The 21,266-nt window shown below is 42.2% G+C and overlaps 1 protein-coding gene across 7 annotated transcripts in view; it reads left to right on the top strand.

The window, feature by feature from the left end:
• Nucleotides 1-12,002: 12,002 nt before the first annotated feature.
• Nucleotides 12,003-21,266, top strand: part of DRC7 (dynein regulatory complex subunit 7) — a 179,393-nt gene continuing 170,129 nt past the window's right edge. For 3 of the 7 annotated variants that reach the window (XM_033943631.1, XM_033943627.1, XM_033943628.1), the window contains exons 1-2: nucleotides 12,003-12,298; nucleotides 12,634-12,771. The gene's annotated coding sequence lies outside the window, so the exon portion shown is untranslated. Of the gene's footprint in view, nucleotides 12,299-12,633; nucleotides 12,841-15,835; nucleotides 15,905-21,266 lie in introns of those variants that run through there. The other 4 variants (XM_033943626.1, XM_033943629.1, XM_033943633.1 and 1 more) reach the window with 4 other exon arrangements.

Raw genomic sequence — 21,266 nt, 5'->3', positions numbered from 1 at the left:
CAAGTTATATAAATTGCTCTCTATGGAAATTACCCCGGTGCTGACCTCCACGTTCAATTAATATGTTACGAGAGGGTCTTTGTCACAGTCTTTACGTGATGCGCATATTGTGGCGCTTTTGAAACCGAGCCGGGATCCCGCCTTACTTAGTTCTTATCGGCCTATATCCCTTCTTAATACGGAGGCGAAATTCTTCGCTAAGATCCTGGATAACCAGATGGCCCGTATTCTTCCGGATCTTATCGCTGACCTTCAGATAGGATTTGTCTGCAACCATCGGGTGGCACGCAATATTAGATGATTTTAACATCTTTGGAATACGTAGCTCATTCTCGTGTGCTTTCTCTGCTGGTTAGCTTTGATGCAGAGAAGGCCTTTGATAGATAGGGTCTCTTGGACATTCCTGTTTGCCATGTTACATCATTATGGTTTTGCTGGATTTTTTTTTTTAAACGCTGTCTCTGCTCTTTATGCTTCGTCTTTGGCGGCTTTTTGGGTTAATGGGCTGCTTTCTGACCCTTTCGACATCCAGCTTGGTACTAGGCAGGATTGCCCTTTGTCCCCCCTGCTGTTTGTTCTTACTTTGGATCCTTTAGTGCGGGATATTCTGCACAACCCAGACATTCATGGTGTGACCATTGGCTAAGTGGAATTTAAATTATTGGTGTTTGCGGATGATCTTCTAGTTCATCTTACTCATCCTGTCCAGGCATTGCCTGCGCATTTGATGATGATGGCTGAATATGGGAACTTTTCGGGCTTCCGGCTGAATCTTGAAAAGTCATTGGCCCTTCCTAAGAGTTTGAAGCTTTGGGATACCTGGCCGGGGGTGTTCCCGCTGAAATGGGCTGACCGGGCCTTCCGTTATCTCTGTATCCAATTAACTTCTTCTATTTCTTCCATCAAACAAGCTAATTTGCATTTGCTTTTTGAAACTACATGTCGCTGCTTGGATGGTTGGAAGTTTTTTCCCCTTTCGGTGCACGGTCATATTCAACTTTTTAATAGGGTTATCTTTCCTAAATGGATTTAAGTCCTGCAGGTGCTGCTCATACGTCTCTTCCAGATGGATCTCCATGCGCTGTATCAGATTGTCTCTCAGTTTCTTAGGAGGGGGGGGGGGAAGCCTCGTTTGGCTCTTCGTTATTTGCTGGGGTCTTGGTCGAGGGGAGGCATGGGTGTTCCAGATCTGCAGAAAAATAATCAGGCCTGCATACTTCACTATTTGGGGGATTGGATCTTGGAGCGACACGACTATACCTGTTTTGATTATGAATTAGCTTTTTATCATCCATGGCATTTATCTTCTTTGTTACATTCTCCATGATCTTCTCTCCCTTCCCACTTGAGATCTAGTCTTCTACTGGGATCTTTATGTGACTGTTGGAGGGTTTTGGTACTCAGCTTGGGGGGAAACCTGGGAGTGTCTGATTTGCTGCCTATTCTGGATAATCATCAGTTCTTGCCTGGCCGGACTTCTGCCCCCTTTTGATGCTGGACCCAGTTGGATCTAACTGTGTTGGAGCACGTCCTTTCCTCAGATGGCATGCTTGTACGCCTTGGCACAATTTTCAGCTCTGCACTGGGATTCGAAGTGCTGATTTTTTTTGCTTACTTACAATTGGATCATTATGTGCACTCTTTGGAGGTGGAGGGTTTGCATTTGGGTTTGGGAGGTAAGCTCCGTGCCTTTTTCGATCCCTTTTTGGAGGATGGCCTGTCTGTTTCAGCGTTGCATAAGGCGTTGTACTGTATTGCCCCGCCCAGGTCGTGGAACGCCCTGTGTACTCGCTGGGCTCCGGACTTGGGCTTACAGCCCACTGATTTGGATAAGGCATGTCTTTTGGTTTCAGCTGAGCTCCGGGAATGTCAGTTTCGAGCGTTTCATTGTGCTTATTTTACACGAGTTCAATTATATTACTCAAGTTTAGCAGAGTCAGCGCAATGTGAGAAATGTACTAGTGCTCCTAAGTCCTTTTTCCATTCTTTTTGGAGTTGTCCTGCAGTCCGGGCTTTTTGGAGACGAGTGATTAGTTATTTGGAGCTTCTGTTAGAACATTCTATATCTTTTACTCTGGCAGGGTTTCTTTTAGATAAATATGAAGCCTTTTGTTTTCCCCCTGGGATAGGTCGGTTATTTTTGCAGAAGGCTGGATTGGTGGCTAAGAAAATTATTTTGGGAGAATGGGTTTCGGATCGAGCACCTTCTTATTGGGTTTGGCATAAGCATTTGCATGCTTTAATATTGCTTGAGAGGGGTTGGGTGCGTCATTCCTTGCGCCAATCAAAGTTTTTTTTTTTTTGCAGATATGGGGTCCTTGTATTTCTTCCTTGTCTCCTAGAACCTGTAGTTTAATTCTTAATACTTTGCCTGTTTGATCTGTATTGAGCGGTGAGGAGTTCATGGCCTTGGGGTAGCATCTCCCCAGCTTCTCTTCCCCTTCTTTTTCTTTCTCTTTTTTTTTCTCTCTTTCTTTCCTCTTTTGGAGGTCCTCTACATGTTCCTTGGGGGCTCAGCAGAGTCCAAGGCCCTGAAGGTTTTGCTTCTGCTTCATTCTTGTTCAGACCTCCTTCATTGGATGGGTTGGAAGGCTTGTTTTTTTTCTGTTGTACTGTCGGTGGTAACTCTCTTATTCTACTGGCAGAATTTTCTACTGTAGTTTCTTTTGGGTTGGGTTCCTTTAGCGGCTTCTTTCACTTTTGTATATTAGGGTCACTGTTGTGCAGGGAGGGGGGGGAGGAGGGGGCTATTGGGATGGGGGGATAATTACTGTATAACTTTGTTGAACCCTTATGTCATCTGCTGTATTCATTGTTTTGTTTTTTTCTATCTCTGGTGTATTCAATAATAAAAATTGTTGTTCATTACATGTAAAGTGAAAAAATATTTTCTCCAGTTTGTTGTTTTTGTTGTTTTTTTTAATAAAATCTTTATTTGTTTTAAAACATACAATAATTGTGACAGTGAGTTAAAACATTTTAACATAAAATAAAACACTTAATAATCAACAATAGTCCAAATCATATAACTTATCTCCCTTCCTCCTCACCCTTCCATAGCAAATATAAAATATATGTATCATATGATAAAATTTTTCCCCCTATCATTCTTATATTGTTAAATAATAAACTAATAATTACCCCCCTCCCCAAGTATTGAACTTGTAAATTTAAGGGAAAAATGGTATCTATTTTGTTAACGGTTCCCATACATCTTGAAACTTCCTTAAATACCCCTTCTGAGTAGATATTGCTCTTTCCATTTTATATATATGGCATAGCGAGTTCAATCTACTCCAGTTGTATGGTGACCCCTGTCATTATTAGTAAAAGCTTGTTATTATTTGAAGATATCTGACTCTTTGCCCTCATTGACATACCAAATAATATAGTATAGGTCAATGCCACCGGGTTTTCTAATAAACAATTAATTTGGCCCCAAATTGATTTCCAAAAAGCCATAATAAATGGACAATAGAACAATAAATGATCTAAAGTCCCTGCTTCAAGTTGACAATGCCAACATCTATTAGACTTAGAGCTATCTAACTTTTGTAACCGAACAGGGGTCCATAATGCTCTATGTAACAGAAAAAAACAAAGTTTGTCTCATAGATGCAGACACTGTACATCTCATCCTCCAAGTCCAAATTCGTGTCCATTGAGACGCAGAAATGTGATGCTTAATCTCAATGCTCCAAATGTCTTTCAGACCATTTTTTGGTTTTTTTAATAAATCCAGTTATCAATTTATGCCACTGGGCAGCCTGGTGTCCCAGGAAATCCACCTGAAAGCATAAGAACTCTAAACTATATTGATTATTAAGATTTTTCCATTCAGGGAACCCCACCTGAATGGCCTGCTTCAGTTGCATCCATCTAAAACTTTGTGATTTATTGAGGCCATATTTATGTTGCAACTGTGAAAAATCAAGCAGCTTACCATTAGAAATAACATCATCTAATATACGTATACCCGCTATCATCCAATACTTCCAGATGACCTTAAATCCGCCAATTTGAATCTTGGAGTTCAGCCATATACAGTAGTTTGATTTGTGAATTGGAATAGGTGTTAAATTACTCACATATCTTAAGGTTTTCCATGTGTCTACTAATATTCTATTATCTTTATATAATCTAGGCATTTTGATACTGAGAACATAGCACAATCGCAGAAGAAACATTGAGTCGCCATTCCAACCATAACCAATCTGGGATATTTTCAATGAGCTCTGGGAGGACCCAATATATATCCTGGCACATAATAAAGGATTGATGATACCTATAAAAATTGGAAAAATTTACCCCTCCCTCTGTAATTGGCTTTTGTAGAGATACTAAAGCAACTCTAGGAGTTTTACCTAGCCAAATAAATTTTGTAAGAATACTATTTAATTTTTTATAAAAGGACCTTTGGAAAAAACGGTATCATACCCCACAAACCACAGGCAAAATCATCATTTTAATAGTTTGGACTCTCCCCCACCATGAAAGATGTAAAGGATTCCATTGCTCACACACTTCTGTTACCTTCTGTAATAAAAATTTTTCATTCATTTTCATTGTGTCTTCCAGCGTACTTTATATCCAAATGCCTAAATATTTTATTCCATCCTCCTTCCATAGAAAGGGGAATGAATCAAACAAACCTTCTGTACAATGCACATTAAGTGGAAGAACTTCTGATTTACTCCAATGTATCTTGTATCCTAAAAATTTTCCAAATTTCTCTATCAATTCTAGTAAGCTTGGAATGGTTGTTTTCAGATTTCTCAAATGAAGCAGTATATCATCTGCATAAGTAGAAACCTTATATTCCCAATCTGAATAAGGAGTACTCTGTATCTCCTTCATTTGCTGAATAGCTAATAACAAGGGTTCTAATACAATATCAAAAAGCAGAGGAGATAAGGGACAGCATTTTGAAATGATTTATAAAACTCTATCGTGAAACCATCCCCACCTGGAGCGGATCCAACTCTAAGAGACTTCAACGCTGTTTGTTTTAAATGTACTACTTAATAGCTTTAGTGCATGCCCCTAGTCGTCGTATTTTTGGAAAGAGTAAACAAGTGATTCACATCTACCCTTTCCATTCCACTTAGTTTTTTTATAGACCTCTATAATATCTCCCCTAAGCCATCTCTAATCCAGGCTGAAGAGTCCTAGCTGGGAAATTATCCCATCCCCTTTATCATTTTAATTGCCCTTCTCTGTACCTTTTCTAATTCTGCTATATCTTTCTTGAGATGCAGTGACCAGAATTGCACACAGTGTTCAAGATGAGGCCGCATCATAGCTGAACCGTTAAAAGCATAAAAGCAACTCCATAAACACACACGTTCTTGGAAGTATAACAGAAAATGAAGAAACAAAATAAAGAGCCTTTAACCAAAGTTTAAACTGAGACAAAAAATGTTCTGCTCTCACAACCTGAGGAAGGGCATTCCATAAAACTGGTACAGTACCAATGAAAGTCCCCTTTCTAGTAGATGTCAACCTTGCAATATGTACAGGAGGGACAGCTAATAATATTGAGTTAAAAAAATGCAAATTCTTTGTTGCTACATAAAGACATACTAGACTTGTTAGAGTTGAAGGTGTTTTCTCATAATAAACTCTATGGGCCAAGACCATTAACTTAAACTGGATTTGACGACTTCTTATCTAAAGATCTCACCTCTCAGTACATCCTTGGTTATTCCCCAGAAAACGCAGAAGAGTATTTATGTTCTGTATTGTACACATTCTTCACATTTTTTTTTCTTTAAACACCTAGCAAGCCCCCTTTTCCCCATATAGAAAAGCAGAGAATCTCCAAATCTGTAGTGTAACTACAAACCCCTGCTGGATCAATATTTACCAAAATGAGGGCAAGATTGTAAGTCTCAAAGGCTCCAATGTTGGTTCTCGCTACAAATAGGAGCCATCTACTAACAACTAGAATGAAGGAAGTTATCCTGCCGCTGTATCGAGCGATGGTGTGCCCACATCTGGAGTACTGTGTCCAATACTGGTTGCCGTACCTTAAGAAGGATATGGCGATACTCAAGAGGGTCCAGAGAAGAGCAACAAAGATGATAAAGGGCATGGAAAACCTTTCATATGCTGAAAGGCTAGAGAAGCTGGGGCTCTTTACCCTGGAAAAGCGGAGACTTAGAGGGGACATGATAGAGACTTATAAAATCCTGAAAGGCATAGAGAAGGTGGAGAGGTACAGATTCTTCAGACTAGCGGGGACATCAAAAACAAGAGGGCATTCAAAAAAACTGATAGGAGACAGATTCAAAATGAATGCTAGGAAGTTCTCACTCAGAGGGTGGTGGACACCTGGAATGCGCTTCTAGGAGAGGTGATAAGACAGAGTACAATATTGGGTTTCAAAAAGGGATTGGATGACTTCCTGAAGATGAAAGGGCTTGCAGGGTATAGATAGAGGGTTACTATACAGGTTATTTAATGATTAGGGTATAAACAATTTAGGTGGTGGAGAACTTACAGGTCATGGACCTGGGGGGCCGCTGCGGGAGCGGACTGCTGGGCACGATGGACCCCTGGTCTGACCCGGCAGAGGCAATGCTTATGTTCTTATGTTCTTAACTAAAATTTAGTGTATAAGGGATAGTGTGGGCTCCTTTTACTAAGCTGCGATAGTGGTTTTAGCGCATGCTTAGTGCGCACTGAATTGCCACGTGCGCTAGACCTTAACGCCAGCATTGAGCTGGCATTAGTTCTAGCTGTGTAGCACAGGTTTAACGCACGCTAAAATCCTGCGTGCACTAAAAACACTATCGCAGCTTAGTAAAAGGAGCCCTGTATTATGGGCCCTTGAAGTATGCATATTTATTTATTTAAAAATATATATACCGTATAATGCCTATACAATTTACATAAAAACATACATAAAAAATTTAACATTACATACATATTCAATGAAAAGAAGAAAAAACACTTAGCTCTTCAAAGCTACCTCACACAATTCAAAATATCTATCACAAGATATTTACAGGTATTTAAATTTCTACATTATCTCATCACATGAAAGCATTTACAAATACTGTAATTGCGTTTTCAACAGTTTCTTGAAACCCAGTCTAACTGCACATAAATGCAGAGCTCCTGGCAAAGTGTTCCAAAGCTTCACCACCCCCCTGCCCCCACTGACAACATAGCGTCACCAATCTGCGAGTGAGAAATTATCATCTTATCACTCAAACACAGTTTCATACTATTTTCCGATCTCAACACCTGGGATGATAAATTTTGAAAAATCCTTGCAAAACAGTAGGCGATACATGGTACTACTGACAAAATTTTATAATGTACTCTGTTGTTGTTGGATTGGCAACCAATGTAGTTGCTTTAAAACTGGTGTTATGTGTGCCACTCTTGCTGCAGAATTAATAAGCCTAGTATAGTCCCAGTATTGAGGAAACAAACCTGCCCAAGTATCTAATAACACCTATCTTTTTCAGAAACAACTGAACCCTTTGCTTGCTCAATCAGAACCCTATTTTATAGGGGCAGATTTTTCCATACATTTTTCGACACTATTAACCCACCTCCACCTCCCAATTACCAAGGAAAACATCCCTCCCAATTACCAGGGAAAACATCCTCAGTAAAAATGAATAAAACATTGGGGAATGGACATTATAGAAAACTAATTTTCCCCAAATATTTCCCCAGACAAAATCAGAAATCTCCCCTTTGGGTCCTTGACTTCATTCTACAATTCAACCATGATATCTTTATCAAAAAGTATAGCCTACCAGCTTTTTTCACTCCTGATGAGGATCTGTGCACAGGGCCAGCTCAACTACTAGACAGATTAGATGTCTACCAAGAGCTGCACAGTTGGGGGGGGGGGGGAGGTGCATTGCTGCAGTAGCCAGAATATTTACAAAAGGCTATTTGCGACTGGCAGGGAGCCTTGAACATCCATGCATGTCTTGTTCCCTCTGAGCTAGCGCTGATATTCAAGACCCCACACAGGCCAAGATGAGTCTTCTTTAGACATGCTGACTGCCATGCCAGAACTGCCCCAAAGAGTAGGGAAGGGAAGCCCCTGAATACTTTAAGTGAAGATCCTGACTACTTTGGGGAGGAGAAGTAGGGAAGGAGAGAGATGCTGGACACTTTGGAAGGGAGTGAAGGGGACATGCTAGATTACAGAGTATGGAAGGAAAGGGGAGCTGCTGGACATGATGAAAGAGATGGTCTTCACCCTTGGTGGGGTGAAGGCTGAAGGTATGCCTATATATTCTTAGGCCAGTACTGCTCATATACCTTCTGTCACTTCTTATGTTTCCCATTTTCAAGATCAAATGGCTCTCATGAGGCACTGCTAATCCCACCTTGTGATTTCTCATAGTTTGTAGGACCTTATGTCTTTTAACTGAAGATCATATGCAACATACATTCCAGGAAGAATACCTGAGTTCTCTAACTGTAGTCTATACAGACATTTCTCCAATGGCAAATCATCCAACCTAAGGTCCTCTCAATAATCATCCATAACCTTCATACACATATCCCACTATCACACATTCAAGGAACTGTCAAAATAAAACTATCCCCAATCCCATCTCTACCAACCCTTCCTCCATTGTATTCCTACTCATACAACCAACATCCTGTCTACACCTGATCACAAAATATATGCTTGTGCCAACACCCTCCCCCTATATACCAAATTAGTTTAACCACACAAACTCAAACTGCATTACAATCTTTAACATGAAATCATTCAACTAAAGGGTTCAAAATTAATCAGGTAACAGTTGCAGGTAAATTCTTTAGCCAACACTTCCACAGGTTAGTCCCAACAAGAATAAGGCACATCATCCATGTTCAGTAGTTGATGTATCCAACTCTACCGCAAACCGAGTTTCTCTGTCAGATCCAGCAAGACACACAGCAGACTAGCACATCTCCCACAGTTTAAAAGTATGCCCACAGCCTTATACCAGTATAGTCAACATCTCTGTTCTCACAATAAACAGTGTCCCTTTACTGGACCCACAAAGATTCACAATAACTTAATATATCTAATTCTGGCTTTTACAAAAATGCTAATGCTGGCTTTTACAAAAACGTAGTAGAGGTTTCTACCGTGGGCCAGTGAGGTAAATGCTCTGATGCGCGCTTGCCCAAGAAGCTCTTCCGTGGTTTAGTAAAACCCAACGTATATTTTGGGGAAACTTTTTTTATGTCCATAATGAAAGAGTAATTTAGGGCTCCTTTTACAAAGCTGCAATTGAGGTTTCTACTGCAGGTCGGTGAAGTTAATGCTCCAAAGCTCATCGGAGCATTTACCTCGCCGGCCCATGGTACAAACCTCTACTGCGTTTTTGTAAAAGCCAGCGTTAGCCTTTTAGGCTAACAGCTTATAACTTTTTGAGGCTTTTTCCTTCCATTTTTTAAAAATTTGTGATTGAATGCCTGACTTTTGTTATTATCTACATTTTAAGCTCTTTTACAGTCCTATTGTATTTATAGAGTATTAAGAGTGTTCAAAATAATTTGCCCAGGTAACAATAATTAGCTGGGTAAATTGCTGGGGATGAAAATTTACCTTCACTTAACCCCCCTTTTACACAACCGCTCAAAAGCATTCAGTGCGTAGGCTGGCGCTAAAAACCTCTTGGCATGGTTTTGTAAAAGGGAGGGGGAGGGGCGTTAGTATGTGGCAATGCAGATTTCTACCAGTGTACTTTTCCACTTCAGCTCAAATTGTCAAAGGAAAACTTATTTATATGAAAACGCTGCTCTCTCTTGTTGCTGCTCATGTGCTTAACCAGCTCTGCCCACCATCATGCAGTTCTTGCATTTTCTGCCAGTTTCATCTCAGCCTGAAGCAGACCTTTTATACTTTGTTCCTTCTTACATTCATACCCCTTGTCAAACTCCACCTCCCCTTCCCTACTGTACCCTAAGGCAGTGTTTTTCAACCTTTTTTGGGCAAAGGCACACTTGTTTCATGAAAAAAATCACGAGGCACACCACCATTAGAAAATGTTAAAAAATTTAACTCTCTGCCTATATTGACTATATATAAAGTAATTCTCTTGAATAGGAATCAAATAAACACAAAGAAAGTATTTTATAATTACTTTATTATGAAATAAAAATTATAAAAATTATAAAATACTTTATTCAGTGCGAAACCTGGGCCTGTTTGGCTGAACACAAAGCTGATATTCTGGCTGGAATGGAAGAAAGACACACACGTAGCTCTTCGTCAACAGCTCTCAGTCTCTCTCTGTATTTGGTTTTTATAGCATACAAAAATAGACAAATATACCCTCCATCCTTTTTATTAAACCACAATAGCAGTTTTTAGCGCAGGGAGCTGCGCTGAATGCCCAGCACTGCTCTTGACGCTCATAGGCTCCCTGCGCTAAAAACCACTATTGCAGTTTAGTAAAAGGTGACCATATTGTAAAATATAGACAGCAGATATAAATTCAGAACTGTGCATAGTAAGTGAAGGGAAGTTTTCATCTCTGGGAATTTACCCAGTTAACTATTAAGTTATTTGGGCAAATTCCTTTGAAAACTGTGGTAATACTGCCTCCACTTTGCTAAATTTAAAATAAAATCATTTTTCCTACCTTGTCTGGTGATTTCTGGTTGCACTTTCTTCTTCTGACTGTGCATCCAATCTTTCTTCCCTTCTATCAGCCTGTATGCTTTCTCTCCTCCACACCTCTTTCCCTCCCCCAACTTTTTCTTCCTCTCTCCCTGACCTTTCTTTCTTTTTTTCTGTTTCTCTTCTTTCCTTCTGTTTCCCTGCCTGCCCCCTTTCTTTCTTTCTCCCTGCCGTTCCCCAAGCCACTGCCGCTGCCATCGGGGAACAGGACCCACCAATGGATAACAGGCCCCAAAGCCGACGCATGCTCTCCCTGACGTCAATTCTGCAATCGGAGAGGAAGTTCCGCCCAGCCAGGCTGGTGATTTCTGGTTGCACTTTCTTCTTCTGACTGTGCATCCAATCTTTCTTCCCTTCTATCAGCCTGTATGCTTTCTCTCCTCCACACCTCATTCCCTCCCCCAACTTTTTCTTCCTCTCTCCCTGACCTTTCTTTCTTTTTTTCTGTTTCTCTTCTTTCCTTCTGTTTCCCTGCCTGCCCCCTTTCTTTCTTTCTCCCAGCCTCCTGTCCAGCAGTAACTCTCTTCCCTTCCTCCCCTCCCAGCAGCATCTCTCCGTCTCCCTCTCCAGTAGCAGCTGTCCCTTTTTTTTCCTTGCCCAGCAGCTTCCCAGATTCCTTTCCCTCCTCCCCTCCCAGAAGCATCTCTCCTTCTTCTCCCTCTCCAGTAGCAGCTGTCCCTTTTTTTATCTTGCCCAGCAGCTTCCCAGATTCCTTTCCCTCCTCCCCTCCCAGAAGCATCTCTCCGTCTCCTTCTCCCTCTCCAGTAGCAGCTGTCCCTTTTTTTCCTAGCCCAGCAGCTTCCCAGATTCCTTTCCCTCCTCCCCTCCCAGAAGCATCTCTCCTTCTCCCTTTCCAGTAGCAGCTGTCCCTTTTTTCCCCTGCCCAGCAGCTTCCCAGACTGATAGTGGTTTTCTCCCCTCCCAGCAGCTCTTCTTACTTCCCAGCGCAGCGATTCACGAAGGCAGCCTCGGGTCCTTTGTTGGGTCGCGCCGCCTCTGAGGAAAGAGGAAGTTGCATCATCAGAGGCAGCCGCGACTCAGCAAAAGCCCCGAGGCTGCCTTCGTGAATCGCTGCGCTGGGAAGTAAAGGAGAGCTGCAGAGAGGGGAGAAAGCCACTGTCGGAGGCTCCCCAAGATCTCTCCGGCCCAGCGCACGCTTCCGATGCTGATCTTGCCGGTCCTGCGCGGACCGGCAGGAAGTTCAAATGAGTCAATCTTGCCGGTCCTGCGCGGACCGGCAAAAATTTCCTGCGGACCGGCGGTTGAAGAACTGTGGATTAGATCGCCAAGACAAAGTGAGTCCTGGGTGATCGACTCACTTTGCCTTGGCGAGCTACTGGCGCCCCTGCCTCGGGCCCCCTGTAAGCTCCGGGCCCGGCGGCCCTGCGGCACACCAGGCAACATCTCGCGGCACACTAGTGTGCCGCGGAACAGCGGTTGAAAAACACTGCCCTAAGGCATTCACTAGGTTTACTGACTGCTTCCTTCCTCCCTCTCTCACCCCTCACCAAGCACTTGCAACTCAGCCCCTCCTTCCTGTGACTAGTTCAGCCTTCCCACTGACTGGATTCTACTACAATCTCTGCACTGGCAGAGGGGAGCAATGGAAAATAGAGGGCTAAGCTGGAAAAAAATATCTAGGTTTGTTTCATCCTTCTGCTTATGAAACAGTTGTTATAAAAATCTGAAGTCTGTAAAAATCCTGAGTTTTAGCAATCCTAGCCATCAAGTCCGGAGCCTATCCCAGACGGCACTGCTAAACGTATGGGCTTTATGCTGCTATGCACTGCATCTTATAAGTTTGCCTATGCCTTTATCCGGCTTTTGGTGTAATGTCACAAATTTTTTTATTCTCCTCGTTGCATCTGCCTTCAGAGACGTGCTTGCCACCTCGTTAGGGAGACGGATCGCAGAATGTATTTCTAATGGTCGTATTAAACTGTAACTTAGGTCTGTAACTTAACTTCTCACTCTAGCTGTGCTGTTGGAACAAGTAAAGACTGCAGCTCCCAGAAGACCTTGAGATGGGGTGTGACGTACTTCCTACTTTGGAGAGGTGGTTGCCCTGGAGACGAGGGTACACATTCTGCTGCTGTCTGACGTGTGAACAGGCAGTGAGTAGGAGCTGCATTCTAGTTTTCTCAGCAGATCTCAAGTTTGTGTCTGATTTTGTTGCGCTAACTGTAAGTAGGATTCTTGCAATGATTTTATTTTAAAGGAGTTGCAGGGTAAACCTTGCTTTTTATGAACACAATGGAGGTAATGTTCCTTAAGCCATCTCATTGTTTACAAAACTATTTACATTTTTGTCCCGTGGATGCAGTTACAGGGGATAAATTAAATGAATATGTTTGAAAATTCAGTAAAAGTGTAGTTCACTCCATGTAAACATGGCTCACTATAACACAGATTGCTTATGACACTGTCATGGATTTCTCACCCGGATGTGTACCAAACCTTAGTACAAATCCTAAACTCCTCACATCCAGTATCCAATCTCTAGCTCCTCAGAAGTACCACCTGGTCCCACAGATTTTCATTGCCCTAGGCCAGTGGTTGGCAAACCGTGGCTTGCGAGCCGCATGTGGCTCTTTAGCCACTTGAGTGCGGCTTGCGGCTCTGCTAGCTAGAGCAGGGGTGCCCAACCTGCTTCCTTTCCCCGTAAAGAAGTGCCGAGCCGACCAATTTTCGCCACCCAACGTCAATTCTGACGTCGGAGAGGAAGTTCTGGGCTACTTCCTCTCCGACGTTATAATTGACGTCAGGCCACATGCTACTTGTCAGAATGTTGGATGTTGACACTATTGTTGGTGGGAGGGGGAGGGTGTGGGCGGTGGGATGGTGGGGGTTTGAGTTATGCATATGTGAGAGTTTCTGGATTACACTGCTATGTTCTTTTACTTGCACCTTTTTCTTGAAAACTTTAATAAAAATATTTAAACATAATTGACATCAGGTGGGGAAGGTTGGTCGGCCCGGCGTTCAGCGTCCTCTTTATGAGGAAGTTAAGCAAGGAGAGCTCAGAACTCGGCGGCGGTCTTTTCCCCAATGGCGGTGGCTTGGGGGAGGGCAGGGAGAAAGAAAGAAAGAAAAAAAGGGGGCAGGGAGACGGGCGACAGAAAGACAGGGAGACAGACAGAAAGGGGGCATGGAGAGAGAAAGATAGGGAAACCCACAGAAAGAGGGCATGCATGGAGAGAAAAAGACAGAAAGAAAGAAGGGGCATGGAGAAAGAAAGAAAGAGGGCACGGAGAGAGAGAGAAAGACAGACAGACAGACATATAGAAAGAAAGGGGGCATGGAAAGAGAAAGAAAGAAGGGGCAGGGTTAAAGAAGAAAAAGTTGGGGGAGGGAATGAGGTCTGGAGGAAAGGAAGCATAAGAAGGGAAGAAATATTGGATGCACAGTCAGAAGAATAAAGTGCAACCAGAGACTGATGAAATTACCAGACAACAAAGGTAGAAAAAATGATTTTATTTTCAATTTAGTGATCAAAATGTGTCCGTTTTGAGAATTTATATCTGCTGTCTATATTTTACACGATGGCCCCCTTTTACTAAACCACAATAGCGGTTTTTAGTGCAGGGAGCCTATGAGAATCGAGAGCAGCGCAGGGCATTCAGCACAGCTCCCTGCACTAAAAACCGCTGTCGCAGTTTAGTAAAAAGGGAGGAGGTATATTTGTCTATTTTTGTATAGTTGTTACTGAGGTGACATTGCATAAAGTCATCTGCCTTGACCTCTTTGAAAATCCGCGGAATATAAATGATAATTAACATTTTCTCTGCATACAGTGTGCTTTCTGTTTTTAAAAATTTTATTGCTGGTAGATCATTTTGACTTGGCCATGAAGGTAAGGGGGAGGGAGGGAGGGGAGCTGCTGAAAGACATCTAGTAATCCTTACAGGCTTGATTGTGCAGGGAATTATTTTTGTAAAATTATATTTTGTTATGTGACTGGCATTATTTAGACTTTAATTTCTATGAATGAATAGAATGAAAATGATATAAAATTGCTTGCTTGTTTTTATGTGCGTGCGCTGAAGGGAAGTGAAGAGAGAGTGGGCTGAGGATGCTGAAGGGAAATGGGGAAGAGAAAGTGGGGAGAAGATGCTGATTTATAAATTGACAATTGTACAGAATATTGTTTCTTTTTCTACTTTAATATAATAAGTTCAGTATAAAACTATTCGAGGCTTGTGTGGATGGGATCAGATGGTTTGCTGGGAACGAGCTCGTGGGGACGGAGACAAATTTTATCACAGGTTTATTTGTAAACCAAGTTTTATTATTGTACTCTCAGCCATTTATTTGTTATAGAACAAAATTAAAATAGCTCCCCCTTTTTTGTAAGCATAGTGTCTTCCCCTTCTGTAGTGTCAAGGTTTGCTTATATCAGTGGTTCTTAAGCCTGGCCTGGGGGACCTTCAGCCAGTCAGATTTTCCAGATATCTCTAATGAATATATGCATGAACAAGATTTGCGGTAGTAGGCATGCAAATTTTCTCTCATGTATATTCATTAGCAATAAGCTTAGTACTTATTAAAACAATTCAATAGTTTTACTAATCAAAAGATTAGATAATAAATTCTGTATTCAAATGAAAACTATTATCACAATAAATATACTTTATAAATATATATGTGTGTGACAGTTTATTTAATAATTTATCAATTACTATAAATACTTCACATACTAGCACACAACCCCCCCCCACACACACACACACACAATGCATACACTTAAAACAACTTTATAAATGTCCTCTCTTCAGCAGAAAAGCACTAGGAATAGTTCTAAAGTACTGATTGTAATACAAGCCAGGTCGTGTACGGGATCAAGTGCCCATGCCATAAATGGTATTTAGGTCAAACTAGATGCAAAATCAAACATAGGATTGCTCAATGCCCTTAGTGGCTCATTGGAGCCAATATAAACATGAATTGTGTGACCTTAGATTTGTTATATTGATAAAGGTCCAATTACACAGAGGTAACATTTCTGAAATTTTAAGGAAGAAAGAGCAACGTGTAATATATTCTTGGAATATGGTGGAGCCTAATGGATTAAATAAGGAAGTTGAATGGCACCTGATTTAGTGCAGTGACCAGATGAAAAGGGAACAGGAAGAGGAAGGATTTACTTGTAACTGAAACGTTGGTTTGTGAGATTGCTGTTGTGAGACTGGTTTGGATATTTTCTCCTTCCGAGTTGCCATTTCAAGTTTTAATATGATGAATACACAGGTATGATAAGATTAATGATAAATGTTTTCATAAAAAATAATTAATGAGTATGTTAGTAAAGTGGGAGTATAATTTTATTATGTATGTTTGTAGCAGACGGAGCCTCACATCCATTAGCTCCTGAAGAGACGCCCTTTTGGGGTGAAACACAGTCTCATGTTGAGCAAATGATCGAGCGATTTCATTGGACATAAATTGCACAGATTTTGGAGATTTATTATTTTATCTGCTATTTGCATCATCTGTGGAGGTTTTCTACAGCAAGTGTTAAACTGGTTACATAGGAATTTGAATAATTTGTGCCACGATGTAGACATTCCTAGTGCTTTTCTGCTGAAGAGAGGACATTTATAAAGTTGTTTTAAGTGTATGGATTGGGGGGGGAGGTTGTGTGCTATTATGTGAAGTATTTATAGTAATTGAAAAATTATTAAATAAACTGTCACGCATATATATATATATATTTATAGAATATATTTATTTTGATAATAGTTTTAATTTGAATATAGGATGTATATTCATTAGGGATATCTTGAAAACCCGACTGGCTGAAGGTCCCCCAGGACAGGCTTAAGAACCACTGGCTTATCATCTCAAATGCAAGTGGTTTCATCTACTGTCCTCAAGCTTTACAAACAGCATCAGAGTACCTTAAGGTCCTGAGCTTACGTATATCCTGCATGTAACTCCCAAGGTGTTTTTCTCTGGTTTGTTTGGGGGTTTTTTGTTAGACTTTTCAATACACAATACAAGCAAATTATCCCTTGTTAAGAAAAACCATAATATACTAGTACCAGTAGAAACAAAATTAAAAAAATTACAATCAAATGAGAAACAACCCTGGATACTGTTATAAGTTTATGAAGGGAGCAAGAGATCAAATGAATAGAAAGAAAAAATAATATTCATTCAAAGAAGTAAGAAAGAAAAATCCTAGAGCTAGATAATAAACCTTAAACGAGAGCTCACAGTGCCTACAGCTTAGGTTCTTCTGCAGTAATCAAAAGAGTCCTGTGCAGATGTCACAATCTTATTTCTCAAGACCATAGTCAATTGAGAGAGACATAAAAATACCATTAGTTTGAGGCTGATATTTTTTTAAAAACCCTCCTAAGGCCAAAACTCTGATTTCATTAACAAAAACTGTCTATAATGCATTTATGTGGCTTTTGCAATGCCAGGAGAAGCCTGTACTTTAAAAAACAACAACAAAAGTTAACAGTATGATATCTAAAGTACATCTTTAATATCCAATCTATATCATAGTCCAAGGCAGGGGTGGGCAACTCTGGTCCTTGAGGGTCGGAATCCAGTCGGGTTTTCAGGATTTTCTCCAATGAATATGCATTGAAAACAAATAGATCTCATGCATATTCATTGGGAAAATCCTGAAAACCCGACTGGATTCCAGCCCTCGAGGATCGGTGTCGCCCACCCCTGGTCCAAGGGAAAAGTGATAAGGAGAATGGTTGGTATAGCTGCTCCTTCCTTAGAGGATGCCAAGGAGGAGGTCAGATCCAAACTATCTTGCAAGATAGGGGAAAAAGCTTCAATCCCCTTTGCTACTTGTTTCTTTTTAGAGGATAATAAATTAAAAAAAAAAAAGACTAGAAACTGGTTGCAATGGTTGTGCAAGAACTTTCAAAATTTCCAACATATAACATTTACCCCCTCTTCTATGAAACCATGCTAGCATTTTTTAGCGCAGAGAGCTGTGCTGAATGGCCCACGCTGCTCGCGATGCTCATAGAGTTCCTATGAGTGTCGGGAGCAGCGCAGGACATTCAGTGTGGCTCCCCACGCTAGAAACTGCTAGCGCAATTTCGTAGAAGAGGGGGTTAAACATATCATTCACTGAAATCCCTGGAATCTTAGGAAAATTAATCAGTTGAAGATTCTTTCTGTGTACTATATTTTCCAGCTTTCCATACTTTGTTTTCAAATTATTATTACACTTCCAATAGAGAAGAAGAAAATGGGCCCAATATTCAGAGTGATTTAAGCACTAAGCTCAAAAACATCTAGAAAATGATCATTTTCAAAATGTTTTTTTGTTTTTCTGGTTTGAAAATGGTTACTGGTATTTTTTCTACTGGATTTTTGGACGTTTTTCCCTTTTTGAAAACGCTCCTCCATGTCTTCTCATCACTGCTTTCTGTAATTGACATATTTGAATTACACTTCTCCCGGAGGTCACGTGATGCACTCGACCTGAAAGGATGTCTCTCTCTAGACCTCTCTCCCAATCTTGGCACAGTTTAATCGGCAATATATCTCTCATTTTTGGACTGATCGGATGGTAACTTACCTCATTGGCAGTGCTTAGCTGTAGGCTATCGGCTGATATCAATTTTGTTGGGGTTCTGCATAGCCAAGAAAACTCACCTAATTAGCGCTGTGCAGGGAGTGGGTCGGGGATGTGAGGTACTCGGCATATAATGGCAGACAACGGGGGGTGGCTATTTTGGTTCATAAAAATGTACCCTTTCACGTTCATAAGACCATTCAGGACAAAAATGGTCATTATGTTTTGATTTTAGGGGAATTATGGGGTTTCCAGTTTCTCCTCTGTGATTTGTATGCCCCGAACGTCTATGACCATAGCTTCTACTCGGGGTTGTTGGGTATTGTAGCTCAATATCCTTCCTATCAGTTGGTTGTGGGTGGTGATTTTAATTTTACTGCTGACCCGACTATTGACTGCTCTCCTGCCAGGCTGCGGTTAAAGAACACTACCCATCAGGGAGTGAACTTCTTCTGTGCTCAGTTAGCAGTGGTAGATGTCTGGAGAACCCTTCACCCCTTTGATCGAGAGTATACCTTTACTCCCATCCTCATTCCATGTATTCTAGATTGGATTATGTTCTAGTATCCCATGCTTTATTCCCCTGGGTGGACAAAGTTTCTATTGAAGAAACCACGCTCTCCGATCATTCGGCGGTCGTGATGGTCCTGGCGGTTACGGACCGACGGGGGAACAGTTCCTGGCGGTTTCCTGCCGCTTTATATTATGATAAGAAGTTTCATGAGTATTTGCGTGCTCGGTGGTTGGATTATGACTTGTATAATAATACTTCTGACATCGACCCGGCGGTGTTCTGGGATGCCTCTAAGGCAGTGCTGCGGGGGCATATCATCCAGTTTGTGGCTACTATCCAAAAACAACAGGGGGAAAAACTTCTTGCCCTTTCTGGGCGGTTGGCGGAGCTCCGTAAACGTCATCGAGTAACATTACAGGGGACGGCCGGCCAGCAAATTCAGTCTCTGCGTTCCCAGATTAATGAGATTCTGGACCATCGTGCCCACCAGGATATCTATTATCAGAAATTTTGTCTTTATCAGTGGGGCGGGAAGGCCGGCAAACTTCTCGCGACTTTGGTCCGGCCATATCGGAAGAAACAAATCATTCGATTGGTGCGGAATTCATGGGGAGAGAGTTTCACTCAGGAATCTCAAATTAGGGAGCAATTTGTGGCTTTCTATAGTGACCTCTACGCAAGGAGGGACTTCTCGGAGGAGGACCGGGATCTTTTTTTTCGGGATATTTGTCTTCTGCGGCTTTCCGAAGCTCAAGCAGAGCAGCTGATTGCCCCTATTTCTTTGGAGGAAATTCGGTTGAGAATCACAAAGCTGAAACTTACTAAATCGCCGGGTCTGGATGGGTTTGGCCCTGAGTATTATAAGTTACTGCCTGATGTGCTAGCATCTGGGAGAGTATTTCAACTTCCTTACTTCTCCTACGGCGGGCCTTAAGAGCAATCTAGCTCATATCACATTGCTCCCGAAGCCTGGGAAGGATCCTACGCAAGTTGGTTCTTATCGCCCGATTTCCTTGTTAAATCAGGATGTTTAGTTGTTGGCCTCTATCCTGGCGGCTTGGCTGAATGTATTCCTCCCTCAGTTTGTTGGGGCTGATCAGGTGGGATTTGTTCCCCAGCGGTATGCCTCCATGAATCTGCTCAAGGCTATTCATGATCACAGGGGGGGAGGGTGTACCTCCGCGATTGTTGGGCTTGATATGGAAAAGGCCTTCGATAGTATATCTTGGCAGTACCTTTTTTGGGTATTGCAGGAATATGGCATGGCTGGGGCATTCCTCACTTGGATTCAGGGCCTTTATAAGCAGCCACAGGCGCGCCTCATTATCAATGGAGGCCTTTCGCAGCCCTTTCCCTTGTGCCGGGGAACGCGTCAGGGTTGTCCCCTTTTTCCTCTGTTGTTTGACTTAGCTATTGAACCGCTAGCTATTAAGCTCCGCTCTAGCTCGGATTTGCGTGGTATCCAAATAGGGACAGCGGAGTGTCGTATTACTTTATTTGCAGACGATATCTTGCTTTTTTTGGATCAGACTCCCCGTCATCTACCTGTGGTCCTCCGTTTGGTGTCTGAGTTTGGTATTCTTTCCGGTCTTAAGGTGAACTGTGAGAAATCGGAATTGTTGCCTCTGACGGGTCTTGCCTGGGAGCCCTGGTACGCTGGCCTGCAGATCCCTCCAGTGAGAAAACCGATGCGGTATCTTGGCATTTATCTGCACACGGACCCCAAGATTATGTATCAGAGTAATATTTTGGCTGCTCTGGATAAAATTCAGGCTCTTTGCTCGGCCTGGCGGGATCTTCCGCTATCTCTCTTAGGGCGGGCAGTGTTGATTAAAATGATCTTATTACCTAAATTGTTGTATCCTCTGCAAGCAGTGCCCTTTTGGGTGCTGCAGCGGGATATCCGCAAACTTCGATCTCTATTCTCCCTGTTTCTTTGGCGCCACCGGACAGCGCGTATTGCGTATGTGAAGCTGACGCTTTCTAAGCGGGAGGGGGGTTTGGGTCTCCCGGATATTCGTGCATATAATGTAGCGGCTTTAATGTATTTTGTTCATGAGGGGGTGTCGGGGGTGGCTAGATTCTCCCTGCCGGGATTGATGGTTGGTTGGTGTGCACCATTTACCTTTTTGAATCTTGTGCATGCACCTAGTAGTATGAGGGGCACATTGCCATCCACATTGCAGTTTTTGCGTCCTTTTTGCCAGGCTTGGAGGTGGTGGCGCCGGGTGCAGGCTCGCTCGCCCCGGGCTTCTCCCTTTTTGCAACTTCAGGGTATTCCCAGCTTCCCCCCGGGCCTTGGTCGGTCTCCATTTTCTGCTTGGGCTTCCAGGGGGGCCTTGACTCTCTCTCATATGCTGGATGGGGCCACGGGTGTTTTTGATTCTTTTACCCAGTTCCAGGATAAGTGGGATATTCCTAAAACTCAATTCTTCTCTTATTTACAAGCGCGTCATTACTATCAGAGTCTTTTTTTGCAGTATGGCGAGGAGTGGACTTGCGGACCCCTCGATGTGTATTTACTGAGTGTACCGGCGGCACTG

Source organism: Geotrypetes seraphini, chromosome 4 (genome assembly GCF_902459505.1).
Source record: "Geotrypetes seraphini chromosome 4, aGeoSer1.1, whole genome shotgun sequence".
Classification (NCBI taxonomy): domain Eukaryota; kingdom Metazoa; phylum Chordata; class Amphibia; order Gymnophiona; family Dermophiidae; genus Geotrypetes; species Geotrypetes seraphini.
Note: the sequence above shows the minus strand (reverse complement) of the source record. Positions and strands in the feature narration are given on the sequence as shown.